Source organism: Sturnus vulgaris, unplaced genomic scaffold, assembly GCF_052056855.1.
Source record: "Sturnus vulgaris isolate bStuVul1 unplaced genomic scaffold, bStuVul1.hap1 Scaffold_566, whole genome shotgun sequence".
NCBI lineage: Eukaryota > Metazoa > Chordata > Aves > Passeriformes > Sturnidae > Sturnus > Sturnus vulgaris.
In genome coordinates, this window is record NW_028276553.1 from 98,469 (window position 1) to 108,264 (window position 9,796).

The window sequence follows — 9,796 nt, forward strand, 5'->3', positions numbered from 1 at the left end:
TTTATCGGGGATTCCGGGGGGATTATCCAGGGGATTCCGGGGGGTTTTTCCAGGGGATTCCGGGCATATTTTCCCGAGTATTACGGGCGAATTTTCTCTGGGATTTCGGGGAGATTTTCCAGGGGATTCCGGGGGGGCTTTCACAGGGATTTCTGGGGGATTTTCGCGTGGATTGTGGGGGGATTTTCTCGCGGATTCCGGGGGCTATTTTCCCGGGGATTCCGGGGGAAATTTCTCGGGGAGTCCGGGGGGATTGTCTAGGAGAATTCCGGGGGATTTTCTCGGGGATTCTGGAGGGATTTTCCATCGGACTCCGGGTTGATTTTCCCGGGGACTCCGGGGGATTTTCTCGGGGATTTCTGGAGGATTTTCCCGGGGATTCCGGGCGGATTTTCTCGTGGATTCCGGGAGGATTTTCCCGGGGAATTCCGAGGGATTTTCAGGGGAATCCGGGGGGATTTTCTCGGGGATTCCGGGGAGATTTTCTCGGGGATTCAGGGGGGATTTTCCACGGGATTCCGGGGGGATTTTCTCGCGTATTCCCGGGGCATTTCCTGGAGATTCCAGGGGGATTTTCTCGGGGATTCCGGGGGGATTATCCAGGGGATTCCGGGGGGATATTGCAGAGTATTCCGGGGGGATTTTCCGGGGAATCTGGGGGGATTTTCTCGGGGATTCCTAGGGGATTTTCCAGGGGATTCCGGGGTGATTATCCCGGGGATTTTCCTGGGGGATTTTCCCGGGGATTCCGGGGGATTTTCTCGGGGATTCCGGGGAGATTATCCCGGGGATTTCGGGGAGATTTTCTGGGGAATTCCTGGGGGTTTTTCTTGGGGATAGCGGACGGATTATCACGGGGATTCCGGGATGAGTTTCTCGGGGAATTCAGGGGGATTTTCCAGGGGATTCCGGGGGGATTTTCCCGGGGAATTCCGGGGGATTTTCTCGGGGATTCCGGGGGGATTTTCCCGGGGATTCCCGGGGATTTTCTCTCGGATTTTTTCCCCAATTTTTCAAGCATTTTTCCCCGCAATTTTCGTGGATTTTTCCCAAATTTTCCCCATTTCTCACTGATTTTTTTCCCCATTTCTCAATGATTTTTGCCCCATTTCACCATGATGTTTTCCCCATTTCTCACTGATTTTTCCGTTGATTTTTCATGGATTTTTCCACCCATTTTTCGTGGATTTTTTCCCCATTTTTCCCCATTTCTCACTGATTTTTTCCCCCATTTATCACTCCTTTTTCCCCATTTTTCCCCATTTCTCACTGATTTTTTTCCGCCATTTTTCATGGATGTTTCCCCCAATTTTCATGGATATTTCCTGATTTTCCCCCCCATTTCTCACTGATATTTGCCCCCATTTCTCTCTGAATTATTCCCCCCATTTTTCATGCATTTTCCCGCCCATTAATCACTGATTTTTTCCCCATTTCTCACCGACTTTTCCCCCCATTTCTCACTGATTTTTATCCCCCACTTCTGACTGATTTTTCCCAATTTTTCGTTGATCTTTTTCCCCATTCCTCACCGATTTTTCCCCCATTTCTCTCTGATTTTTCCATCATTTTTCATGGTTTTTCCCCCCCATTTCTCACTGATTTTATTAATGTTTGTATTTCTATTTCTATTTATGTTTATATTTATATTTATTATTATTGTTTTGCATGTTTATGTTTATGTTTATATCTATGCAGGTTAACGTTTGTGCATGTTTATGTCTATGTTTATATTTATGCATATTTATTTTTATGCCGGCGGGCGCGGACAGGCGTTTTATGTAGACGCCTATCCGCCGGGGTCCTAGAGAGGCCGCCATCTTGAGCGTGTCGGGTCTCTCAAAATGGCGGCTCGGGCGGCACCCCGGCTGACCTGCCAAAAATGGCGGCAGAAAGGGCGGGAAAAAATCAGGACCCCGGTGTGTAGGCATAAGATGCCTGATTACATCGCCGACGCCGATCCGCTCGCCGACAATTTTCCCGGACGTTTCAGAGCGTGCCGACAACGGCCGCGCGGTCCCTGGTGCCGCGGGCGTGAGGGCGCCGGCGAGCGCGGGCAGGCGTTTTATGTAAACGCCTATCCGCCGGGGTCCTAGACCGGCCGCCATCTTGAGTGTGTCCGCACTCTCAAAATGGCGCCTCGGGCGGCACCCCGGCTGACCTGCCAAAAATGGCGGCAGAAAGGGCGGGAAAAAATCAGGACCCCGGTGTGTAGGCATAAGATGCCTGATTACATCGCCGACGCCGATCCGCTCGCCGACAATTTTCCCGGACGTGTCAGAGTGTGCCGACAACGGCCGCGCGGTCCCCGGTGCCGCGGGCGTGAGGGCGCCGGCGAGCGCGGACAGGCGTTTTATGTAAACGCCTATCCACCGGGGTCCTAGAGAGGCCGCCATCTTGAGCGCTGCCGCAGGGCTGGGTCCCGGCCCGCGGGCCCTTCCGCCATCCTGAGAGGGGCACGGTGCAGTACCCGCCCGTGTCCACACGGCGGCAGCACTGCCGCCCAACTCAGCCCGGCACTGCCGCCCTGTCAGGGACAGACAGAGAAGGGAGAGAGTTCCAAGCACCAGAGTCCCCACCCGTCATAAAATCCTCTCAATGAACGCCCCAAAAAAACCCCGACCCAAACTAAAAATGCCCTGCCTCTGACCAAATGAAAAAAAAAACCTTTTATATATAGAAATCATCTATTTTTTAATATTTAATTTATAGTCATAATCTATACCTATTTCATATATTCAATTTAATTGCTATTCTATTTATCATATATACAATATTATTTTATTATTCATTATATACATAGATTTATATTACTAATGTTATTTCTATTTTATGTGTATCCATATATATTTGTAGGTTCATAGTTTTTAATATTATTTCTTTAAAAGCTCTGCCTCTAACCAAATAGAAACAAAAAACTCGATTATTTTAAATTATATTTGAATATATTTTTCTATTTAGTTTTCATATTTATATCTGTAGATTTATATGTCTATATTGTGTATTCTATATTTATATACTATTTAATGTATTTTTTACTAGTATATTAATATACTATATGCTATTTACATTCTATTATAACATACTATTTAATATAACGTCTTAAAATCGATAAATTATTTATATTACATACTACATACATGTATTTTATATTTATATTTATTTCTATATATTTATACTTACATATATTTATATATGCATATATAGTTATCATTTTATGTCAGTATCTATTTTTGCATATTTGTATATTTTTGCCTATATTATTTTCAAAAAACCCTCCTCTAACCAAATAAAAAACAATAAAACATTCCTTTTAAAGTCTGAATATTTATATATTTCTATTTTCATAACATAATATAATGTAATGTAATATATTTATATATTGGTTTCTTATATTTGCTTCTATATTTTTATTCTTTATCTTTTCTATTTACAGTATCTATAAAAAAACCCTACCTCTATCCAAACACAAGCCAATAAAACATTCCTTTTAGACTATATTTAGCTATTTTTTAAGGTTCTGTTTTTCATGCATTCTACACCCACCCCTCCCTCTCAATGTTCTGGCACCCACCATGACCCCCCGCCATGCCCGACTCACCTGCTCCTCCAGCGCAGCCCGGCTCCCTCTCCCAGGGACCTTGGGGTGCCCCAAACCACGTCGGAGCCCCCCTCAGCCTTTTTTCCTCACCCCAAAGAAGGCACAGAACGACTCCTTTAATGAAGTTGTTTTAACAATTGTAAGGCTAGAGCTTTTGGTATCCACTGCTTGCCATCCCTTGTAAACCAATTTTTTTCTTCTTTCTTCTGCAGCTTAATAAACCTCTTTTTTTCCCCATAGTTTTCCAAATGCATGTATTACCGCATATGCATATTTAGAATCAGTAAATATATTTAATGTCTTGTCCTGCTATAATTCACAGGCTCTCACAAGCGTGTGCAGCTCTGCTGTCTGAGCTGACCAGGTGGCTGGTAACCTCGCCCCTTCCTTTAATTGCTTTCCATTCACGATAGAGTATCCTGTAAATCATGAAGAATGGGGGGGAAAAATCAGTGAGAAATGGGGAAAAAAATCCATGAAAAATGGGGGAACAAATCAGTGAGCAACGGGGAAAAGTGGGGAAAAGTTAATTGAGAAATGGGGAAAAAATCAGTGAGAAATGGGGAAAAAAATCCCTGAAGAATGGGGGAAAAAATCAGTGAGAAATGGGGGAAAGTGGGGAAAAAATCCGTGAGAAATGGGGGAAAAATCAGTGAGAAATGGGTGGGGAAATTCCATGAAAAATGGCGAAAGAAATCAGTGAGAAATGGGGAAAAATGGGTAAAAAATCAGTGCGAAATGGGGGGGGGGGGGGGGGGAAATCAATGAAAAATCGGGGAAAAACATAAGTAAGAAACGGGGGGGGGAAAAAATCCATGAAAAATGGGGAAAAATCAGTGGGAAATGGGGAAAAATCAGTGAAAAACGGGGGGAAAACTCCATGAAGAATGGGAAAAAAAAATCAGTGAGAAATGGGGGAAAAAAATCCCTGAAAAATGGGGGGAAATATCAGTGAGAAATGGGAAAAAAATGGGGAAAAAAATCATTGATAAATCGGGGGAAAAATCAGTGTGAAAGGGGGGGAAAAATCGGGATCGGGGACGTGGACCGGGACTGGGATCGGGGACCGGGACGGGGAAATGGGACAGGGACCGGGATCGCGGACGGGGACCTGGGACAGGGACCGGAACCGGGATCGGGGACGGGGACTGGAGACAGGGACCGGGACCGGGATTGGGGACTGGGACCAGGACCGTGATCGGGTTCCGGGACGGGGAACTGGGACTGGGACCAGGATCGGGGACCGGAACCGGGGACTGGGACCGGGACCAGGACTGGGGACGGGGACTGGGGACAGTGACCGGGACTGCAATCGGCACCGCCCCCCGAACCGCTCCCGGAACCGCTCCCCGGGCTACCCCGGCACGGCGACCGGGAACGCCCCCGGCACCGCCCCCGGTGCCGCCCCCGGCACTGCCCCGGCACCGCCCCGGGTAGCGCCCCCCGGCACCGCCCCCGGGGCGGGCCGCCGAACGCACGCGATGACGCGCGGGGGGCGGGACGGCGCGGGGCGGTGACGCGCTTCATGCCAGGAGCAGGGCCCGGGTGCGACGAAGACGGGAGCGGGACGACCCGATACCGCGCGGGGCCGCGGGCCCGGCGGAGCCCGGCCCGCTGGGTAGGGGCCGCCAATGGCACCGGGGCTTCTGCTTCGGCTTCTGTCCGTGTCGGCGGGGAGGCCCCAGCCAGCGGTGCCCCTCTCCCTCGGCGACACGGGCGTGGAACTCGGCATCGGGCGCTGCATCGCCGCGGACAGCAGGGGGCGCACGGCTACCGATACTGCCATGGGGCCCGGCGCTGCTCTCCTGCTCCGCCGCCAGGCGGCGCTGCGCTGCCGTCCTGCCGCGCCTCCGGGCACGCTCGGTTTCCTCGGGACCCCGGGCCCCGCCTGTCCCGCCGCTGCGGAGGCGGGGGATGCTTTATGGGACTGCCCGAGCTGGCGGTGCCGGGTCTGGGGCGTTGGGGCGCGCCTTGGGGGGCTGCGGGTGCGCTCGTTTCCTCTTCTGCATGGCCTTCTGTGTGAGCATCTCTCGTTGCGACTGCTCTTGGAGAGTCAAACCCCCTCCTCCTAAGTGGTCTCAGGAGCCTGGCAGGGTGAGTTTTGTTTCACAGGGGAAAGGGCCACTGGTCGTGTCCAGAGACCTGTGCACCCAGCCAGGTTTCTGCCTGATAAAATTCCAAATGGATGAGGATTTCTCCCAGCCCCAAGCTGCCCCCACCTGTAACCCTGGCTGCCTTTGGGGTGCCCAAAGCCTCCTCTGTGCAGATCTCAGGAACCTGGGAGGGGTGAACAATGTTGCACAGGGAAAAACCCCACAGATTTTATCTCCGGGCCTGGGGCCAGGAGCAGGCATTTGCGTGCTATAATTCCAGAAGGAGCACGGTGTCTCCCAGACCCAAGCCGCATCCAGCTGTGACCCAGCTGCTCTTGGAGTGCCAAAAGCCTCCTCGTAGCTGATCTCAGGAACCCTGGAAGGGTGAGTTTGGTTTCACAGGGAAAAGGCCTCAGTTTGTGTCCAGAGATCAAATAAGGGACTCTGCTTTTCCTCTAGTTCTCCTTCCTGTTTTCACCTGGGCTAGAAGGATGGGCATGGCCTGTATTTCTCATATCAAAGTGATGTTACTAAATTTGTCCAGAAGTTCTGATTGTTATTTTTATTAGTAGTAGTAATTTTCTGATAGAAAACACTCTCATTTTGCCTTTCCCACGTTGTTTCCAGGTGCTGCCCAGGATGGACATCCGTGGTCTCAGACAGTGATTCCCGAGGAGCAAGGAAAGCCTTTTCCTCACCTGCACAGTTCAGGTGGATGGGACAGAATTGGTGTGGCCTGACAAGGCAGGAAAAGCTGTCTGTGTTCTGGAGTGCCTTGAAAGCTTTCTCCGTCAGGTTTGGAAGGGGTTTCTCTTTGGGATTTCTTGTGATGCAGCACCACGGGTATCCCTTTGTGCCAAGTCCAGTGCTAAAGGATTGAAGAACTGACAAGTGGGGTCTGGGATGAAAATGCCGCTAATAAAATTAAGCAAAGAATACAATAAGAGAAATGAGCATCCTTTTAATGTCTGAAATAGTTAGGAATAAAAATGCTGGAAAAGGGCACTCTGAATTGGTGTCACTTGTCATGGATAAAACCCCAGAGTGAGGAATCAGAGCAGAAGTTGAGAGCTGGAATCCTTCTGCAGTCGACTTAATTTTCTTTTCCTCCTCTCTTTCAGGACAGGAAGAATCACGACTCTCCTGGCATCTTTGCCAAGAGCTGTGGTGTTTGATCAGCCAAAGCCCAGAGGCTTCAGCACCAGAGGTCTGAGCCTGGAGGGCTCCTGGTGCTGCCCGTGCTGTGGGCTATGTCAGAGGATGCAGGGTTCCTCTTTGCCTCCCTGCTGGGATTAACTGCCATGGGAATGTGGGATCTGGGTGAAACTCCAGCTCTCCTGGTGTTCAGGGGAGCAAGGTCTGAGGGACTCCTCTCTGGGGATGTGCGGTGAAGGACTGAATAGTGTGGAAGGAGAGTATTTATAAACTGTATCACTGTTTCTCCCAAAATTGGGGTGGAGCGGTGATGGGGGTGGTTGGGTTTGGTCTGGGCCTGTTATTCTTTGTGCAATTTTTAAATTCTCTTGTATGATTTACTGTCCGGTATCTTTCTAACAAAAGCTGACATAAATTTAGATTAAGGATTAGAACTTGGGTCCATTCATTGCAAACATTTGACAAGGCTGGAGGACTGGGGTGGTGACTGCTCTCAGGAAAGGTTACTTATTAATACTGTGTCAGATTTCCCGCAGTGACTGTCAGGCCTGCATGGCTGTGAGTTCGTGCTCTTCTCACTGGGGAAATAAGTTCAGCAAAATTAGAAATGTTAGAAAAATCCAGCCAAAAATTCCACCTCTGTACCCCCTAAGTTTTCCCAGTTTTTCCCAGCTAGGAGCTGCACAGAAGTCAGGCAGGGGAAGTGACAACAGGGAACAGCTGAAAAATTCAAAGGCACAAAGAGGAAAGGGGAAAGGTTTCAGAAAACAATTCTATGGTCTAAGAATAATTTCTGATTCCCTACTGAGAAGAACACGAACTCACAGCCATTCAGGCCTGACAGTCCCCTGCAGTGAGAGCTCAGCACACATCCACAGAGGCAAGTCCAGCATCTTAAATGAAAAAATAAAAATAAAAACCAGAAGAAAAAGGTGATTTCTTTTGCTTCAGAGTTATTTCAAGTTCTTAAAGCCCAAGCAACATTTGCTCTTGGTTTTGGTTGGGTGAATCATGAGCAGTGGGCACGGGTCATGCCATTCATTGAGCAGAAAACCCGGGGTCATTTAGAGGGGACACAAGAACTGTTTGTGTAGCGACCTCGGGCTGCAGAGGGGCAGGAGAAAGGCCAGGGGAGCTCCCTGGGGCCACCAGGGCCTGTGGGGAACAGAATGGACGCTTGGATGACCAGTGGAGGTGAGGAGTGGATCTGAGTTCATCTACAGGGAAATAAGGAGGGGATACTCTGGAGTGAAAAGCTGAGGTGATGAGTTCACCCACCTGGGCACGAGTTGTGTTTGCACAAAGTGGGAACAGAGGTGAAGGTCAATCCAAAGTCGATCCTGCTTGACCTCTGAATTCCAGGATAAGTTTTACAAGCTGCCAAATGAGGGAGTAAAAATACACAAAAATGAAACCGAGAGCATTCATGAGGTTCCTGGGAGTCCATTACACTGTTGTCATAGAATTCTTAATGAGTTTTGAGCTTTTAATGACAACAATTCAGTACTTTCTTTGGATTATTCACTGTGTAGGATTTGGGGTTTATCTGGATTTTAAAGGCGTCGTGGTGGCCCTGACACTGCTCAGGAGCTGGTAGGAAAAGCAGGGTCAGAGCTCCTGGCAGGCACAGGGTGTTTTTCCCAGAGTGGACTGTGGAGGAATTGTTTGGGCCTTGGATTGTCCCTCTGGGTGATGCCAGTTGCTGTGATTTGTGTAATTCCATACATTTAACTCCCAATACTTCCCAGCCCAGGAGCTTGAGCTGACAGGGCAGCACACAGATTGTTCTCTGTGCTGTGCCCCGATTTGGGGTTGGCTGTCAGCTTTGCTAGCTCCCGTGAATTATGCCCATAGCCCCGAATTCCCTGCTCAATTCCCACTGCCATAACCTCACAGCGCCTCATGGAGTGGGGATATACTGTGGCAGGAAGCTCAGCAGCATCGGCACAGGGACAGGTGTATATTCCAAAGAATTTGCTGTTTCAAACCCTCATCCCCCAGCCCCGCCGATGTCCCTGGGGGGCACTTGACAGAGTTACCTGGATTTCAGCTGATTTCACCCCCCCGAGCTCGGGCTCCAGGTGATCTTTTCAAGCAGGAGAAGGCAGGGGCCGGAGGCGCTCGTGGCCCGTGCCGAGGCAGTCCCTGGGGCCACGAGAGGACATCTCTCCCTGCAGAATTTCAGTTCTTTCCAGAGCCTCAGCAGTGACAGAGGACAAAGAGGAAGATGAGGAGGAGGAAGAAGGGGGAGAGGGTTTGAGAGGAGGGGAAGCCCAAATCCGTGCTGTGTGCGGAGCTCCGACAGCACGCTGCAGCCCGCAGCTCAGTGTGAGCACGGGGCAGAGGAGGCGATTTCTGGGCATTCAATCACCCTGAGGCGGGCCCGGCACCGCCCCTGCAGCACCGTCCCCAGCACAGCTCGGTACCGCTCCGGGATCACCCGGCCCCGCCCCCGGTGCCGCCCGGGACCACTGGGGACCGCCCCTAAAGCACCGCCCCGACCCCGCCCGGTCCCGTCCCCGGGACCTCCGTGCCCCGCCTCGCCAAGCCCCGGCTCCGCCCCGAGCCTGCCCGGGCTGCGCCGGGACCATCACTGGCGGCCCCGCCCCTCTTCCCCGGGCCGAAGCGGGCTGAAGGAGATGTCCGCACGATTGGAAACGCCGCCGAAAATCGCACCCGTGGGATCGGTGTCGGCGTCGTGCGCAGGCATCCCACTAGAGCGAGCGGGCTCCTTGCTGTGCCACCCTCCTTTTGCAGCCAGAGTTAGAAGGTCGGGGAGCGACACCCGAGCCGCCATCTTGGGAGAGGCACGCGCGCAGTACCGCGCTCTGCCCACAGGGTGGCGCTTGGGAGACAGGCAAGGGATGGAATCAAGGAGTGTCCCAATCCTTGAGGAAATCCCCCTGAATGAACGCCCCAAAAAACCCCGACCAGAACTGAGAAACCT

The 9,796-nt window shown here is 51.0% G+C and overlaps 1 long non-coding RNA gene across 1 annotated transcript; it reads left to right on the top strand.

The window, feature by feature from the left end:
* Positions 1-5,113: 5,113 nt before the first annotated feature.
* On the top strand, positions 5,114-7,785 carry LOC148217598 (uncharacterized). The gene is made up of 3 exons (XR_015800957.1): positions 5,114-5,695; positions 6,322-6,489; positions 6,816-7,785. It is a non-coding gene; the product is annotated as an uncharacterized LOC148217598 (long non-coding RNA).
* Positions 7,786-9,796: the final 2,011 nt, after the last annotated feature.